Source organism: Candoia aspera, chromosome 18, assembly GCF_035149785.1.
Source record: "Candoia aspera isolate rCanAsp1 chromosome 18, rCanAsp1.hap2, whole genome shotgun sequence".
NCBI lineage: Eukaryota > Metazoa > Chordata > Lepidosauria > Squamata > Boidae > Candoia > Candoia aspera.
Window position 1 is genome coordinate 6,841,815 of NC_086170.1, and position 19,481 is coordinate 6,861,295.

Here is a 19,481-nt window from a genome sequence, read left to right on the forward strand (position 1 = left end):
TAGCTAGGTTAAATTATGCAGGAACCAAACCCTTTTTGTAAAAAAAAAAATGTTAAGCTTATAGTAAATCCATCTCACTTGAAACTTACACCTTCACCCCCTCTATTTATTTTTCTTCTTGGAGATAAGTCCCCCTGACTCCAATGACTCTTAAAAAGTCAAATTAATCGTTGAAAGTCGGCTGCCTGGAGGTTGCCAATTCCCACCCCCACCCCCGGAGGAAAGCTCCTGGGTTTTTAGAAAATTCACAAGCCACTGGTATTCAGCAAGCAAAGTTTTTCCTGGCCTGGAGACCCAGGGTTGGAAAAGTTGTGGTGGATTCATTTCTCATGAGGCAGCTGATAGGATGCAGAGGAGTCTGTTGAGGGAAATCAGTACTTATAATAAGGGATTTATCGATCCAGTCAAAGCCAAAATTGGGTTTTTTCCATATATTTCCCTGGCAATTTCTCCAATATTTCACTTTATAGGTGAGGCCCTTTTTCATCTCTGCAGTGTGTTATTCTGTTACAGTATTTTCCCTTTGGAAAAATCCAATGCAAACCAATTCTTCTTGAAGCCTGCCCTAGGTTTTTCAAGGCATCTAAAATGATGGCACTCTTCACATCCCCTCCCTTTATATAAAATATACCAGTGCTTTAGCAATTGACTGTATTTTTACTACTATCCCAGCCAAGGGTGGGAGGAAAGAATAATTTTTTCCACACAGAGACGTAAGTGCCTTCATTTTTTGTATGATGACCCAAAACAATTTTACCAAATTCTTCCACTTTTCAGAATTCAACTTTGAAGATTTTATTTTTATTTTATTTTATTTTCTCCCACCCCCAGAGGTCAAGATTCCCTTAACCAAATTGCTCTTCGCAAAGAGTGGGACTATGATGGGTTTGTATAAACCCAACAGTTGGTTTCCAAACTTCCATCATCTTTTGGTCAGACTGAGTGATAAATCTCCCAGTTGCAGAGAACTGAAAAAGCAAAGTGGAGAATTTGCTTCCAATCTCAACATCATCTATCCTGCTAAGTTCTGCAGTGGATATAGAAAGCTGTTGTTTTTCCTAGTCCCCTCTTGCAAGAGCCAAACCATGCACGCACACATGTGCAAATAGTGGAGAAATCCACATCTGCCTGGAGATATTTGGCATTTTTTTTACAGACCAGTGTAGTGCAGACTTTTTCATGCATAACTCAAAATCAGTTGCTTTTCGTGCAAAAGCAGGGGCTCGGTTTGCGCACAGGGCAAAACCCTGCAAATAAATTGGCACACTGTGGGTGCCATCTGCAAAGTGTCCATTGCCCAATCTCAGTCTCATTCTTTTGCCAGCTCCAGACCCACTCTGCCAAGTTGAGCACTGTCAAGAAGCACAGCTGCAGAGTTCAGGGAGGAAGTTGGCAACTTGACTGCAGGCCGAAAGACCGAAGTCAAAGGGCTTAAAATCTTCCAAGCTTCTCCTGAGCATGCATGGATGGAAGATCAAATTACCCCACAGGGTTTAAGATCAAATTTCTGGACCCCTCCTAGCCCTCCCCACATCGTCTGTGTGGTTATTATGATATCAGTTGTGTTGCAAGAGGTAATATTGGCCAAGGAGTTACATCTGGCTCCCTTGAATTTTGAGTAACCCTATCTGGGTGATTCAACCTCATATGCCTGCTTGTTCAGAAGACCCAAAATAATTTTGCAAATTTAACAAAACACAGTGCTGAAGCATGATGTGACTGGTGGGGCATGAAGGCAGAGGAGAAAAATCATCTTGCGGGATCTGTGATTTTTTTTAAAAAAATTCCATTGTTATTTATGCCAAGGCCCAGGCATGGTCTGCCATGGTTGTCCTCTTAGCAACCCCGCAAAGTAGATCAGACATGAGTAGAAATCGGATACTGAGGTGGAATGAGGTTTGGAGCTGGGTCCCCCAGTTCTGACTGGTTAAGGTGCAGACTGAGTTGACGTTGATTGATCTTAAAAAGCCAAATTCAGTTAGGCCTGGGTTATACTTGGATGGAAGACCACCAGGACATCCCAGGGCAGTAGGCTAGATTGGGAAGGAAAAAACAGAGCCTCAAGGTGGTATGTCCATGAAGTTCAAGCTGGACTTGAAGGAGGGTGTCACCTTTACACACACACCCACACCCACTTGTAGCTTAGTAGTTCATTCCATTGGCTCTCAAAGCCCATCTTCTGTCTTTAACCACACCCACTTAGCATTCCCCTACTATTCCTTGGCCACGCCCTATCTTTTAGAGGTGAATGAACAGCCTTCTCTCTGTGCACATGGAAAGCGCGTCTCTCTTTCCCAACTCTTTCCCTGTCATCTCCTGTGGCCTGTCTTCTCCTGCCAGGTTTCCACCTTTCTTCCAAAGTCTCCATGGAAAACCGCATGTCTGGGCTGGAAACTCCTTGGGGACTGCAACTGCTGGCTGCCACAGGTTGCTGATACTATGTCCAGATTCCAAAACTGTTTTCATACCCATCCCTGAGAATCAGCAGACTTGGGAGATTACGTGTTTGATACTCCAGGTGGCCAACTTTGTGCCTTTCTTGGAGAACCTGACATACAGAAGAAGAGTACAAAGAAGAGATGAGTGTCATGCGCTGCCTACCTCTGAATAACACTCAGACACTGGTTCGCGGATCAGGCTCTGGTTTATTTGCAGGGCAGGTACAGCGTTGGTAGAAAAAAGCTGAGAGTGACAGGAGCGCGCCGGTGCGGGGTTTAAATACCCCGCGCCGGTCAGCGCCCCCTCGCTCACGGTCACGTCACCCCCCTTTGTCCAATACGTTGCCCTGCCGGTGGGTGAGGGTTTCCGGGATCGCCCATCATCAGGTTTCCCATTCCTCTGCTGATTGCTTTCAGCTGGGCGATCCCCGTTGTATTGCCGCTGATGGCTTGGGTGTGCTCCGTGATCCGTTTAGCTATTGTTTGTTGGCCGTTAGTCGTTGTGGGTTGATGGCTACTTATCTTGTACCCCTTCACCTATTTCCTTGCCATTGTCATGTGTGCCATTGCGCTGATGACTTTAGCTCAACGGCACTCATGACATACTGCCCCCTTTTCGAATAGTGTTCCCCCCCGGTTTTCTGGGTTTTCCCCGTGGAGCTGTCAAAACGCCACATTTTTTTTTTTTTTTTTCAAAGTTCCCGCCGGAGTAGTTGTCGCCCCTCCCTTTGCTCCTCCCTCTACCACGTGCCTTCCCAGGGTGTGTCCATGGTGCGCATGCTCGGGTCCTGACCTGGCGTGCGCATGCTCCAGCCACACCCTGTTTGTTTGGCTCAGTTCGGCGAGGAGAGAGGTGTGGCTGGTCGGGTGCTTCTCAGCTCCAGGTAGGGCCCTTCTTTTTTCTTATTTAAAGTGCGTCGCCTTTGTTGTGTCTCCTGGGCGTTGCCCCCAGGTTACCCTGTTGACTTGCTTGCCACTCCCCCGCGGCCGGGGGGCGGGGGGAGGGTGCTGGCGAACGTTTGTCACCACCCCGTGGGCCCGGGGCGGGGGGAGTGAGTCCCGGGGGGGGGAGGTCCACCCAAGTCGCGGGCTTGGGGGGGCCCTTTCCCTTGGGGCACGGGAGGCGGGGGGGCCTGCGGGGGGGGGGTTTGGTTTTGCTGACCTTGGTTGCGGTTTGTCGGGGTATGCCCGGTGAAATGCTCTGGTCAGGTCAGGCGCGTTAACGTTGTGCGCCGCCACCCATTCCGGGTGGGGGAAGTGTTTCCACCTGACCAGATAGTGTAGAGTTCCTCGTTGCTTGCGGGAGTCGAGAATGTCCCTTATCTCGAAGTGGTGTTGCCCGTCGATCATCACCGGTGCGGGCTGTGGCGTGCTTGGGTGCCATCGGGAGGTGGTTGCCGGTTTCAGGAGGCTGGTGTGGAACACCGGGTGGAGTCTCCGGAGGTTGTGTGGCAGGTCCAAGCATATTGCTACCGGGTTCACTATTTGCGTGACTCGGAACGGCCCGATGTACTTAGGCCCCAGTTTTTTCGAGGGTTGGGTTGACTTTAGGAACTTGGTGGATAGATAGGCCATATCCCCCGCCTGGAACGTCGGTTGTTGGCGCCGGTGCTTGTCGGCCTGCTCTTTGTAGGCTGCCTGTGCATCCTTCAGCGCCGCCGTGATTACTGGCCATGCTTCCGCGATCTTCCGTCTCCAGTCGCTAGCGTCCACCTGGGGTTCCGGGGGTTGAGGTAGCTCCGGTATGGGGACGAAGTCGCGCCCCGAGACTACTTCGAACGGAGTTTTCCCCGTGCTCGTGTGGACGGCGTTGTTGTATGCGACTTCGGCGAACGGGAGCAGTTCAGCCCAGTCGTCTTGGTGGTAGTTAGTATATGATCGTATGAATTGCTCTAAGGTGGCATTAAGAACCTCAGTGGCTCCGTCCGTCTGAGGGTGCCAAGCCGTAGATAGGGCCTGTTGGGTCCCCGTCAGCTTCAGGAAGGCCCGCCAGAATTTGGAGGTGAACTGTGTGCCCCTGTCGGTCACCACACGTGCGGGACATCCGTGTAGCCTGTACACGTGGATGAGGAAGAGTTTGGCTAGCTGTTGTGAGGATGGGACCGACGTGCAGGGGATGAAGTGGGCCTGCTTTGAGAAGTAGTCCTTCACCACCCAAATGGCCGTTTTCTTCTGGCTGGGTGGGAGGTCCACTATAAAATCCATAGAGATTTCCTCCCATGGGCGGGAGGGTTCTGCCACCCGTTGCAATAGCCCCGCGGGTTTGCCTGGTGCCCGTTTGGCCCTAGCGCACGTTGGGCAGGACGCCACGTAGGTTTTTACGTCTCGCCTAAGCGCGGGCCACCAGAATTGACGCCGTGTTAGGTGTAGGGTCTTGAGGAACCCAAAGTGTCCCGCTTGCTTGGCGTCGTGTGACCTATGCAAGATCGCCTGGCGTTGCGAGTCCGGGACGTAGATTCTGCCTTCCCCCCATGCCAGGTCTTGTGCCATCGTTACCTTGTCGGGGTTTGCCAGGAACCAGGGGTCGGTTTTGAGGGCGGCGGCGAGGTCCGTGCGCATTCCCCCTGGTAGTTGCGGTTGGCTTCTTTCAGTCGCCGGTTGTCCCGCCGTCGGCTGCGCCGTAGAGTCGAGCTGCCTCCGTGCGCCGCTTCGGGTGGTCACGGCCATCCCCAGTTGCGAGGCGGATAGGACCGTCCCAATGGTGTCTGGGGCGGGCTCTTCGTCTTGGGGCAGTCGGGAGAGGGCGTCGGCCAGGAAGTTCTTTTTGCCCGGCATGAACTTCAGCTGGAAATTAAAGCGGCTGAAGAATTGGGCCCATCGGACCTGTTTTGGGCTAAGGCGTCTAGGCGTTCGTAGGGCCTCGAGGTTCCGGTGGTCAGTCCAGACCTCGAATGGTTGGGTGGCTCCCTTGAGTAGGTGTCGCCATGTCTCTAGTGCCGATTTCACCGCGAAGGCTTCTTTCTCCCAGACGTGCCATCGCCTCTCTGTCTCGGAGAACTTCCTTGACAGGTAGGCGCATGGTTTCAGGAGTCCCGTGGGGTCTTTCTGTAGCAGGATGGCTCCCAGGGAGAAGTCTGAGGCATCGGCTTGGACCACGAACGGCCGTTCTGGGTCCGGGTGCGCGAGGATTGGCTCCGTAGTGAACAGCGCTTTCAGCTTGTTGAATGCGGTCTGGCACGCGGGAGTCCAATTCAGCACTGTGCCTGGGTTCTTGGCGCGTCGGGTGTCCCCCACCCCTTTGGTTTTGAGGAGGTCCGTTAAGGGGAGGGCTATCTCAGCGAACCCCCGGGCGAATGACCTGTAGAAATTCGCGAATCCGAGGAAGCTCTGTAGTTGCCGTCTGTTGCGGGGCCGCTCCCAGTTTAGCACCGCTTCGACTTTTGCGGGGTCCATTTCGATGCCGTCCCCGGAGATTCGGTACCCCAGATAGTCTAGGCGCTCTTTGTGAAACTCGCACTTTGTAGGCTTGGCATAGAGCTGCGCCCTTCTGAGCTTGTCGAGGACTTGCCTGACTAGGGTTACATGTTCCTCGTGCGTTTTTGTGTAAATAAGGACGTCGTCGATGTAGACCAGGACCCCTTTGAACAGATGTTCATGCAGTACCTCATTGATGAGCTGCATGAACACCCCAGGGGCCCCCGCGAGTCCGAAGGGCAGTACTTTGTACTGGAAAGCGCCTAGGGGGCAGTTGAACGCCGTCTTCCATTCGTCCCCCTCCCTGATTCGGATGCGATAGTACGCCTCGCGAAGGTCCAATTTGGAAAAGACTTTGCCCGTGGACAGGTGGGCGAGCATGTCCTTCACCAGGGGTAAGGGGTATTTGTTGGACAGGGAAGCCGCGTTTAGGCCCCGGTAGTCGGTGCAGAGCCGTAGGGTCCCGTCTTTCTTCTCCCGGAATAAGACGGGGGCTCCGACCGGTGAGCATGCTGGCTCTATGAATCCCCTGTCTAGGTTTTTATCGATGAACTCCCGGAGGGTTGCCATCTCCTTCGGGGTCATCGAATAGATCTTTGGTCTAGGTAAGGGGACGTCGGGCAGTAGGTCGATCCGGCAATCCGTCTTGCGGTGGGGGGGTAGTTGGTCAGCTTCTGCCTCTCCGAAGACCTCGGAGAAGTCGGCGTATTGTTCTGGTAGGTCTGCTGTGGTAGCGGCGTTGTCTTGTGTGGTCGCCTCCGCTCGTCCTACCGTGGGGTTGGTTCTGCCCGCTGGAACTGGTGCTCGATACTCGCCGTCGCCGAATGTGAAGGTGCGGGTCTCCCAATTGATCCGCGGGTTGTTTGTCGCGAGCCATGGCATCCCCAGGACTGCAATGGGCCGTCCGATGTGCGTGACTACGAACGATGTGCGCTCGGTGTGAGTGCCCATTTGCAGGGTGACCGGCTCGGTTTGTAGCGTGGCTGGTTTCCCTCCCGCTGTAGAGCCGTCCAGCTGGTGGAATGCCAGCGGCGTGGGGAGGGGGAAGCAGCGGAGGTCGAGTTTGGCGACTAGGTCGGGGTGGATGAGGTTTTTTGAGCACCCAGAGTCCACTAGTGCCGCGGCCGTGGTGGCTCCGTTGCCGGCAGAGAGTTTAATTGCTGCCAATATTACGGGGCTTTCGTCGTTTCGTTGAGGTGGTCCGCGTTGCTGTCCCACCGCCTGCCTCGCCACGCGTTTCAGGGCAAGCGGGGAGCATTTCCCGCCGGCTGGTCGGGGTCTGCATTGTCCTCTTCCCCCCAGTAAGCGTCCCAGCCCTCTTCTGGTGTCGCTGTGGCCACGGTCATTCGGCGGTGAGGGGGCGGCCCCGGGTTGGGTGGTTTGGGGCTAATTTTCGGAGTGGGTTTGGGCGCGCTGGTCGGCGGTCGGTTGGCGAAGCAATCCACCGTCTTGTGCCCTAATTTGCCACACCTCCCGCAGGGCTCCCGGTTGAACTTCTTTTTTGGGTATATGGGGCCGGCCATCCCCCCGTGTGGTGCGGGTACCTTTTTCCCGGCATAGTTTGTGTCTTCCGTGGTTGTCATGAGGAAGGTGCGGTGCGCATGTTCGGCTTTCCCCGCGAGGTGGATCCACCCGTGTAACGTTTCTGGGTCGTCGCGGTAGAGGGCCCATTGGAGAACGTCGCGGTTGAGCCCCCTTTTGAACATTTCCAGCAGGGTGGTCTCGGACCAGTTGCTGACCTTCCCCGCGAGGGCTTTGAACTCCAGGGCGTAGTCAGGGACCGTGCGTGTGCCCTGTTTAAGTCTTTGGAGTGCGCTTTTCGCCCTTACTTTGGCTAGGGGGTCTTCGAAGTAGTTTTTCATCTCATTGATGAAAGCAGGGAAGGTGGCGAGGGCGGGGGAGCTGGACTCGTACAGTTGGACGTACCAGTCCGCCGCCCTGTCTTGGAGTTTGATCGCCACGGCGGCGATCTTGTCGGCCTCGGAGTCATAGGAGTGTCCGTGCCTCCCCATGAACTCCCTAGCGTTGGTCACGAAAAACGAGAGTTTTGTGGGGGTCCCATCGAAGAAGATGGGGAAGTCCTTTGGGGCCCGGGCGTTTTGTGCGGCCCCGCCTCTCGCTTCCCGGGGTGTGGTGTCGGCCGCCTATGCCGTCTGCTGACCCTCCGCTGGCCCGTGTGGGTTCGGTGCTTCGCTCGGGGTGTGGGCCTGTGCGGGGACGTCGTTGGGTGGCGCGGGGGGCATAAGCGACTGGAGCATGGTCCGGAGTTCCGTCAGTTGAGCCCGCATGGCCGCGAGTTCAGCTCGTGCCTCCTCGTCCACAGCCCGCGCCGCCGCTGGGGCCGGTTCCGTTGGCGCGTCCTCGGGGGTGGGTTGCCGGCGGGGTTCATCGTCCCTCTGCCGCGGGTCCGCTTCCTCCGCCGTCTGCTGGGTGTCTCCGTCGTCCTCCTCCGTGTTGACCGCCGTGGGGCTGTCGCTCCACGCCCGTTGCTGGGGTGCGATGTGGGGCGCGGGGTCCTCCGCTGGTTTCGGAAGTCGTGCTGCTCCCTCCCGCGGTTGGGTTGCCTCCGTCGCCATCTCCCCTTGGGGTTGGAGCTGAGGCTCGGGTCGGGTGGGGTGGGCGTCCATGGCTCCGGGAGTCCGCGGTGCCTCTGGCCTTGGTCGGTCCTCCTCTGTCTCTTGCCGCGCGGCTCGCCCTCCTTGCCCGCGCCGCTCCGGCCTCATCTTGCTGGTCTTCTCGCCGTCTACTCCTCCCGCGGCTCGTTGTCGTCCGGTGGGGCTCGGCGAGGCTGAGTTTATGACTCTCAGCTTTATGTCATGCGCTGCCTACCTCTGAATAACACTCAGACACTGGTTCGCGGATCAGGCTCTGGTTTATTTGCAGGGCAGGTACAGCGTTGGTAGAAAAAAGCTGAGAGTGACAGGAGCGCGCCGGTGCGGGGTTTAAATACCCCGCGCCGGTCAGCGCCCCCTCGCTCACGGTCACGTCACCCCCCTTTGTCCAATACGTTGCCCTGCCGGTGGGTGAGGGTTTCCGGGATCGCCCATCATCAGGTTTCCCATTCCTCTGCTGATTGCTTTCAGCTGGGCGATCCCCGTTGTATTGCCGCTGATGGCTTGGGTGTGCTCCGTGATCCGTTTAGCTATTGTTTGTTGGCCGTTAGTCGTTGTGGGTTGATGGCTACTTATCTTGTACCCCTTCACCTATTTCCTTGCCATTGTCATGTGTGCCATTGCGCTGATGACTTTAGCTCAACGGCACTCATGACAATGAGGAAGGGAAAAAAACCCTATCCAAGCACCTCAGTCAAAACAGCTTTAAACTTTAAACTTTTGCTTTAAACAGCTAGTTTAAAGCCAGGGGGAAGGGAGTGGGGAGAGGACAGCCATGATTTTTGGCTTAGTGCATTCTGTGAACCCAGCCAACTGTATACCTGATAGTAAAGGTAAACGTTTCCCTTGACATTAAGTTCAGTCGTGTCCGACTCTAGGGGGCGGTGCTCATCTCCGCTTCAAAGCCGAAGAGCCGGCGTTTGTCCGTAGACACTTCCTCCGTGGTCATGACTAAACGGAACGCCATTACCTGCCCACCGAAGTGGTACCTATTAATCTACTCACATTGGCATGTTTTTGAACTGCTAGGTTGGCAGGAGCTGGGACTAGCAACAGGAGCTCACCCTGTCACGTGGATTCGAACCGCCGACCTTCCGATCGGCAAGCTCAGCAGCTCAGCGGTTTAACCCGCAGCGCCACCGCGTCCCTTGTGTATACCTGATAGATCATGGTTAACTCAACTTAGTGAGGTTTACCTAATTCCAGTTGTGGGGGGCTTTGATCTGGGTTTAGGATGTCCTGCAAAACGGCCAGCTGTGATTTATTCAGCAAACCCTGGTGAAAACAAATCTGGGTGTAGCACGAAGCATGATCCCGCTTAAGAAGAGTGCTTAGCTGCGCTTGGTCCATGTTAGGCAAGCCTTGCTAAAGCAGAAGACAGAGAGGAAAAACTAGAGCAGACAGGAAGCCACTGTGTGCTGAATCAGGTTATTGGTCAATCAGTTTAGGATGGAGTTCATCTGTGTCATCTCTGTAGGTGATAGGGATTGAATCTGGAGCCTGCAGATAAAACAGTTTTCCCCCCTTCTGCTTACAGAACTGTCCAGGAAGCCACAACAACCACCATCAAACTACTAAACACAGTCCAATTATTCCCTCTAATTCCAACTTCCTAGGCAAGATTGGCTGATTCATTGAATGCTGCCCTGCAGCTTGCTGGAAGAAGGGATAACCTGTCATCGCTGCTAAATGCTCCAGCTAAGTTATGACTTGATTTGGCCCAGCAGGTAATTTTGCAACTGAAAGACCCCCACAGAAGAGGCCTCAGTCTGAGTTCCCTAAAGAGCGGACAGGTTCATGTTGGAGAAAATGGTCTTTCAGGTGTCTTGTGCTGAAGCCACATTGTGATAGGCTGTTGGCATGGGAGAAGATACCAGTTGAGGGTAATCCCCTGCCTTCTGTCTTTGGTGCTGGATGACCTGTCTTGGGACTGAGCCAAGGTTTCTGTTTCCTTCACTTGATTTTAGGGGGACACATGGAGTGGGGAGATTCCACTGGGGCGCAAGACAATTCCCCTTCTTGAGAAAGTCCTCCTTGAAGGACTCTCAACATCACTTCAAGGAGCATTTGGGGAGGACACGATGACATCGACAGACAGCAGGCAAAAGTCATTTTCACGTATGCCACCCCCTCCCCAGCCCTGAAAATGTCCTCCAAATTCAAAAGTAAGTAGGGTCTGATATGCATCTCGTAAGAGTGAACTAGCAGGCGGATAATATGACAGATGGAAATAAACAGAGGACAACTTTGGGAAAAAGTACACCCCCCTCTCCTGCAGCAGAGAAGTCTGGGTGGTTACCCACTCTCACCGGTTGTAACCCGACTCTCCCACTTGATCCCTGCCCTTTGTTTTGATCAGGATACCAGGTTGAAAGGTAACACCTCAGATGGTTCATTGTTGACCCTTCTGTGACTCATTGGTCTACTATTTATACTACATGACTGCTCTTTCTACTACGTGAGGAACTATGGATCCAAAACACGTCCTCATTCAACCTTGCCAGTCAGTACCAGCAATATTGAGCTAGTTAGACCAAGGGTCTGATCTGAGGAAAGCCATTTCCTTTGAGGATGGGAAGGTTTTTTAGAAGCGGGCTGTAAATCAGCAGTTGGACATCCACTATGCATGTAGGACATCCCACTAGGGTTTCTTGTCATAGAATTGGGTGGCTTATAAATTTAAGAAAATAAAATGCTGGATCTTTGACGAGGAGCTTTGGATGCCGCTTCCCAAGCTTTGCAGCGTCAAGTGATTGTGCGACCAAGGAAGACCTGTTGCTAATTCACCAAAAGAGAGCAAAAGGCTGCACTTCAACAGAACAACAACAAAAATCCAACTAATATATCCATAGAAATACAAGCCTTCTTTGCAGAAGTGTTTTGAAATATTCTGTCTCATATTTATTGTCTTGGCAGTCGTTCTGATTGCTTAAAATGGCCGGCAGGATTTCTTGTTCATCTGTTGGATTTATGGCTGATGCTGTTCCTCTAAATGGGAAAGATAACACGTTTCCTGTTTTGTTAGTGCGATGGCACTTGAGTGTGTTGTAGACTCAGGGGAGCCAGTGGGCCACAAAACACTTGGGTATGCATGTGTATATGTGTGTATAAATTCCTGGCACTCAAGTGTAGACTCTGATATGGTGAACGTCCATGAACTTTGGTTCCTCTTTTGGAATGCAAGACTCATTAAAATGCCACCAGCAAAGGAAGATTGTTTTAGGTTGCGGCTTCACAGGTTTGATGCCCCTTGAGGGATTTTGCAGAGGATGGAGCAAGGCCCCCGTTCTAATCTGTCGGTGGGTCACAGTGCAGTCGCTCTGGATCAGCGTGCCTGTCATTTGAGGCAGCCTGAGGAAGGGCAGCCTGTCACACTGCACCAGTCGTTCATGGCTAATAGCAGAATTCAGAGTGATTTGTTGGCTGGCATGGTTTGCCCAGTAGGTGCTGGGGAAGATGGTCTTTTGGGGACAGAGGAGCTTCAACAGGTAATAAGTGGTTTCCTAGAAGAGACTTGGATGCTTTTTTCTCTGTACTACCACAGATAATGGTTGAAAAGTTACTGCCTTTCCTGGGCAGCAGGAGGAGAAGAGGAAAAAAAGAGGAGGAGGCTTGGGCTTCAGATCCTGTCAGCTCCAGCTGAGAAGGCCAGTGCAAAGCATTGTGGGAGTTTTTGTGCAAAACATCTGGAGGACCCCTGGCTGCCTATCCATGGAATAGACCATAGAGGAAAACTAAGTATCAACTTTGCATGGGAAAGGATGGGACCAATCCTGGGCATGTCCAGAAGGTATAGTCAAGTCTTCTTCAGCTTGGGCTGGAAAGTCCATGAAAATGTCCATCCATTTTTCTCAGCAACAGTCTAGCAACCTGCCAAAACTTCCAGATGCCAAGCCTCCATTGTCCACGAACCATCTGCAGTACCAACAGGGACACAACTTCCTTTCCATTCATGATCTTACTTATCTTTTCAACCTCTTTGTGCAACTTGTTCAAGGGGTTGATGGGTCTTAACTTGCAAGATCTCAGACTTGACTAGGGGAGAGGGGAAAATGGATGTCTACCGCTGCAGAATGAGATCTGAAGGAAATTTGGGGCATTTTTGGCCCTGGCTTCTGAACTGATTTCCATTTTAGACTATTTTTGCAACCCCAAAGAATCAACTCACCTTTCCTTGATGCCTGAACCCCCCATCAAATGGGGCTGAGTGTATGTGTATGCATGTGTATGTTTTGTAGCCTATTGTAGGGAAAGCAAATCTTTTTTTCCAACATCCCCCAGCTGTTGCGCCCTGTGGGGAAAGTTCTACTCATTCACAAGAGGCAGCATAAGAGGATCCAACTTTTTCCAAAAGGCCTCCAGGCCAAAACTGTAGCAATGGAAATTATATATATTTAAAGTTTCATTTCAGGAATGGAACAATCCAGATTTAAACTGTCTCCTCCCTTCTCTTTTATAGCAGAATGCTGTTTCTTTCTCTTTCTCTGCAAAGATATTTACAACCTCAAACAGATAAAGATTTACTGGCAAACTTATAAAGAGCAATCCATTAATAAGCCTGACTTAAACTGGTGTGATGATGATCTTTGCAGCCAGAATTGATTTGGAGACTGAGAAAGGCATTAACATCTGCTTCCAAATCAGGTTGTAAACTCAGAGTTTAGAAACCGCAGCGTCTGGGTTCACACAACTTTCTAAACCATAACATGGTTTATATTTTGCTTAGAAAATTGTGCGAGCTAAGCCAATATATGTAATCTGAAAAGGAAAAGGTAAAATCTTTGAGTTGAACTTGACTCTCAGTGTCTTCATAGCCACATCTGTGTTATTTTCCTTAGATATGGTTTTGCTATTCACTTCTTTTGGGAGGTGTTTCCAACTTTCCAATTACCATCCAAACCTGAACTTTCCTGGTAGTCTCTCATACAGTTATTAACCAAGTTCATCTGTTTAGCTTTTTGAGATTAGCCAAGGTCAGCTCTGGGGTACCACCTAACTGGTCTACCCAATAGGTACAGATGGCATTGTTATTTCCTTTTTCCTGCATATTGTAGCAATTATAGCTCACAGTACATGGCCCTCAAGTAGATGGTTATATCAGGCTAAGAAAAGTAAGGCATTTCTTCTAAGCCAATATATTTGGGATCCCACATCCGTAATGTCCCTGTAGCTGCTTCTGGGGCTCTGCTCCAGCATCAGAGAAGGTCCTTGCCTCGGGAGAGCAGCTTAATCTTTCATTGTGTCCAAAACCTAATATTGACACTTCAGAGGGCTTAGTGGTTTAGCTGCAGTTGACCCCACCAGCTGCCCTCTCAAAGCCAGATGGTTACAGCTGGCCAAAACAAATGTGTAACAAAGTGACCTCCCATTTTACCGGACACATCTTTTCTTGGCTCAGATCTCCCCTTATCTGAAGCAAATGTATCAAAATGAATTAAAAAGCCAAACTATTTTTAATCAGAGGGAGCAGAGCCAGTCTAACTCAAAGCAAGCTGTGCCCAGTGAAGGTGCTTACCAACAGAGCAGTGATGGCTGGTGGCTATAAGCAGACACCCATCTGCTTTTGGTCAGAACTGAAGGACTAATCCTTCAGCAAAGGATCGTTACCTTGTCGTGGTGCTGGAGCTTGAGCACCTCAATGATGCCATGAGCTAAACCGTGAAGGGCCACCCAAGATGGGAAGGTCATGACAGAGAGGTCAGACTAAATGCGATCCCTGGGGAAGGTAATGGCAACCCACCTCAGTATTCTTGCCGTGAAAACTAAATGGATCAGTACAACCAGAGATATGTCGGTATACCATCGGAAGATGAGACCCCCAGGTCGGAAGATGGTCAAAATGCTACTGGGGAGGAACAGAGGATGAGTTCAACTAGCCCCAGACGTGGTGACGCAGCTAGCTCAAAGCCGAAAGGACGGCTAGCGACCGACGGTGCTGGTGGTGAACGGCGAATCCGATGGTCTAAGGATCAACACACCATTGGAACCTGGAATGTAAGATCTATGAGCCAGGGCAAATTGGATGTGGTTATTGGTGAGATGTCAAGGTTAAAGATAGACATTTTGGGCGTCAGTGAACTGAAATGGACTAGAATGGGCCACTTCACATCAAATGACCACCAGATCTACTACTGTGGACAAGAGGACCACAGAAGAAATGGAGTAGCCTTCATAATTAATAGTCAAGTGGCTAAAGCAGTGCTTGGATACAATCCAAAAAATGATAGAATGATCTCAATTTGAATTCAGGGCAAGCCATCTAACATCACAGTGATCCAAATATACGCCCCAACCACAGATGCTGAAGAAGCTGAAGTAGAGCAGTTCTATGAGGATCTGCAGCACCTACTGGACAACACGCCTAAAAGAGACGTTATTTTCATCACAGGAGACTGGAATGCTAAGGTGGGCAGTCAAATGACACCTGGAATTACAGGTAAGCACGGCCTGGGAGAACAAAATGAAGCAGGACGTAGGCTGACAGAATTTTGCCAAGACAATTCACTCTGCATAACAAACACTCTCTTCCAACAACCTAAGAGATGGCTTTATACGTGGACTTCACCAGATGGACAGCACCGAAATCAGATTGACTACATCCTCTGCAGCCAAAGGTGGCGGACATCTATACAGTCGGTAAAAACAAGACCCGGAGCTGACTGTAGTTCAGATCATGAACTTCTTATTGCACAATTTAGGATCAGACTAAAGAGCTTAGGGAAGACCCACAGATCAGCTAGATATGAGCTCACTAATATTCCTAAGGAATATGCAGTGGAGGTGAAGAATAGATTTAAGGGACTGGACTTAGTAGATAGGGTCCCGGAAGAACTATGGACAGAAGTTCGCAACATTGTTCAGGAGGCGGCAACAAAATACATCCCAAAGAAAGAGAAAACCAAGAAGGCAAAATGGCTGTCTGCTGAGACACTAGAAGTAGCCCAAGAAAGAAGGAAAGCAAAAGGCAACAGTGATAGGGGGAGATATGCCCAAATAAATGCAAAATTCCAGAGGTTAGCCAGAAGAGATAAGGAATTATTTTTAAACAAGCAATGCACGGAAGTGGAAGAAGACAATAGAATAGGAAGGACAAGAGACCTCTTCCAGAAAATTAGAAACATCGGAGGTAAATTCCAGGCAAAAATGGGTATGATCAAAAGCAAAGATGGCAAGGACCTAACAGAAGAAGAAGAGATCAAGAAAAGGTGGCAAGAATATACAGAAGACCTGTATAGGAAGGATAACAATATCGGGGATAGCTTTGACGGTGTGGTCAGTGAGCTAGAGCCAGACATCCTGAAGAGTGAGGTTGAATGGGCCTTAAGAAGCATTGCTAATAACAAGGCAGCAGGAGACGACGGCATCCCAGCTGAACTGTTCAAAATCTTGCAAGATGATGCTGTCAAGGTAATGCATGCTATATGCCAGCAAATTTGGAAAACACAAGAATGGCCATCAGATTGGAAAAAATCAACTTATATCCCCATACCAAAAAAGGGGAACACTAAAGAATGTTCAAACTATCGAACAGTGGCACTCATTTCACATGCCAGTAAGGTAATGCTCAAGATCCTGCAAGGTAGACTTCAGCAATTCATGGAGTGAGAATTGCCAGATGTACAAGCTGGGTTTAGAAAAGGCAGAGGAACTAGGGACCAAATTGCCAATATCCACTGGATAATGGAAAAAGCCAGGGAGTTTCAGAAGAACATCTATTTCTGTTTTATTGACTATACTAAAGCCTTTGACTGTGTGGACCATAACAAATTGTGGCAAGTCTTAGCGGTATGGGGATACCAAGTCATCTTGTCTGCCTCCTGAAGAATCTGTATAACGACCAAGTAGCAACAGTAGGAACAGACCACGGAACAACGGACTGGTTTAAGATTGGGAAAGGAGTACGGCAGGGCTGTATACGCCCACCCTACCTATTCAACTTGTACGCAGAACACATCATGCGACATGCTGGGCTTGAGGAATCCCAGGCTGGAGTTAAAATCGCTGGAAGAAACATTAACTATCTCAGATATGCAGATGATACCACTTTGATGGCTGAAAGCGAAGAGGAACTGAGGAGCCTTATGATGAAGGTGAAAGAAGAAAGTGCAAAAGCTGGCTTGCAGCTAAACCTCAAGAAAACCAAGATTATGGCAACCAGCTTGATTGATAACTGGCAAATGGAGGGAGAAAATGTAGAGGCAGTGAACGACTTTGTATTTCTAGGTGCGAAGATTACTGCAGATGCTGATGGCAGTCAGGAAATCAGAAGACGCTTAATCCTTGGGAGAAGAGCAATGACCAATCTCGATAAAATAGTTAAGAGCAGAGACATCACACTGACAACAAAGGTCCGCATACTTAAAGCAATGGTGTTCCCCGTAGTAACATATGGCTGCGAGAGCTGGACCATAGGGAAGGCTGAGCGAAGGAAGATCGATGCTTTTGAACTGTGGTGTTGGAGGGAAATTCTGAGAGTGCCTTGGACTGCAAGAAGATCAAACCAGTCCATCCTCCAGGAAATAAAGCCAGACTGCTCACTTGAGGGAATGGTAATAAAGGCCAAACTGAAATACTTTGGCCACATAATGAGAAGACAGGACACCCTGGAGAAGATGCTGATGCTGGGGAGAGTGGAAGGCAAAAGGAAGAGGGGCCGACCAAGGGCAAGGTGGATGGATGATATTCTAGAGGTGACGGACTCGTCCCTGGGGGAGCTGGGGGTGTTGACAACCGACAGGAAGCTCTGGCGTGGGCTGGTCCATCAAGTCACAAAGAGTCGGAAGCGACTGAACGAATAAACAACAACAAAGGACTAATCTGTATTTTATTATCTCCATTTTCTTTCTGCCATTCTCAGCCCTATCTCTCTCTTTTTCCCTCTATATATTCCTTTTAGCTCTCTGAGATCCCATTTTTCTTCCCCCACCTCTGCCTGTGCAGGAAAGGGATGTGCCGTTTTTGCCAGAATCCTGTACAGATTCTTTACAGCATTCTTTTACTGGCCCAAGTATTTTCCTGGCCCCTCAGTCCAGATCCTCCTTTTGCACATCAGCTCCCAGTACACAGGCAGCAGGGGATGTCTTTTGGTTTGTGGTTTGTCAAATGCCACGCACTTGGATTGGCCTCTGAAAAAGAAGGGGAAAAAAATCGGGCATTGCTGGAACAAATTGACAGCAACTAAAAAAAAGCGAGGGAATCAAAGTCACTCTGGAGAAAAATAAAAACAGCAGCAGCAGCAATTCTAAGGACCTGATGCTCTTCTGATGGGAACCAATGGATGTAAGAAGAGATCTTAAACCCACTGTCTGGATCTGGCCCTTGCGTTCTGAAAGGAAAGGAGCAGAGCTGCTGTTTGAACAGGTTCTGTTTCTGCGCATCAGCCAAAGATGTTCAGCCAAGTTGGCAGAGGGCAAGGGGGAAACAAGCTAGAGGTATTTTAAAGACTCCTGAGGCCTAACAGCCTCCCCGTTGTCATGCTCCCAGGTTGTGCATCAATGCAATTGGTGGCAAGGCTGGCCCACAGCCATCACAAGCAGTTGGTGCATTGATAGATGGCATCTCTATTCTTTTGAGAGACATTTGGCATAGAGAGAGATGTGTCCTTTGGCAGTCCTTCCAGTAACCAGAACCTTTCTTGCTCTGTCCCCTCCCATTACAGGCAAGTGATGCAAGAATTGGCACCATGCCAATTAGAGCCCACCCAAGGCTTTGTGAGAAGAAAAACAGATCCCCAGGAAAAGATAAATAATTGGAGATGGTCTTCTCTATGTTAAGTTTGCTCTGTCTCTGCTGAGCCAAACCATTGCCTGCTTTCCAGGATTTCCAGAGGCCAGGAATCCTTTTGGTGATGGTTCATTTGCAGAAAAGTGGTTAGCCAAGCTTTAGCAGACAGCTCAGGGGGAGAAAGGCAGGTGCACTAGCAGATTGGGTACCAACTTGATCTGGAGCAACATGACCTTTGAATATATACTACAGAGATATTTGGTGAGTCTCAGAAAGGCTAAGCAGAGGCTCTCCTATTCCTCTCCCATTGTTCCAACATCCACTTGGATCAGCTTAGTTTTGTAGCTGGCTGCTAAGTCAGTCCAATTATTTCCCTGAGAAATGAGCCTGATCGATTTTGTAAAGAGAGATTCAGTATCTCTGAAGTCCCCAATTCAGGACAATTCAGTCCTGGGCTGGTTGCACAGCAGTCCTACCTTCTTCGTCACCTTCTCCATCCTCCATCCTTTTCCTGGCTCCACTTTAGAGAAGAAGCTCTTGTGTTGAAAGGGGCTGTGAGGTATTTCTGAAAAAACCTGGGATGTGGGAGACTTAGCCAAGTCGCCTAAACTTTGAAAAAGAAAGTGTCTTGAATCTGGACAGCACCCCACAAGGTTTTTGGCTGGCTCAGGCGTGACGGCATGTCAATTTCAAACTTGCCACAAATAGGCCATTCAGAAATATCCCAGTTGTTTCTGTAGATGTGATGATCTTCTTATATTATACCATCATAATCACCATCTTATTCTTTGCTGCTGTTCTGGTTTATTCCAAGTGCAATCAGTGGATGGTTGTAGCTAATTTGCAATTATTATCATCAGTGCTTTTTAAAAAAAAATTATTTAGAGATCAGGCAAGGGCTCTTTTCAGAAGCGAGCCTCAGTAAACAAACTGCAGGTTTTTGATCATTATCCTAGGCAAGTCCTCTTAGAAATGGGGCCCATAAATTCATAGGGGCTCACCCACATCCCCAGCCTCTGAGTATAAGTTTGCAATCTTATCTCATCCCTTGCATTTTACCAAGAAAGACGAGCCCCAATCAAATGCTGCCAGCCCATTTGCAACATTTAAATTTTTTTTTAAATTTTCTCTTGCTTTTTCCTCTTCATTTTGAAGTCTGTAAAATGAACGCTCACTTCATTCAAACCCTGCAACGTCGGTGGGTGGATACATCCTACTGAGAGAGCCCAGACTTTGGGAAGCTAGGCATGACCCCCCCATCTCCACGCCCACCCAATTCAGTAGCAGGATAAAG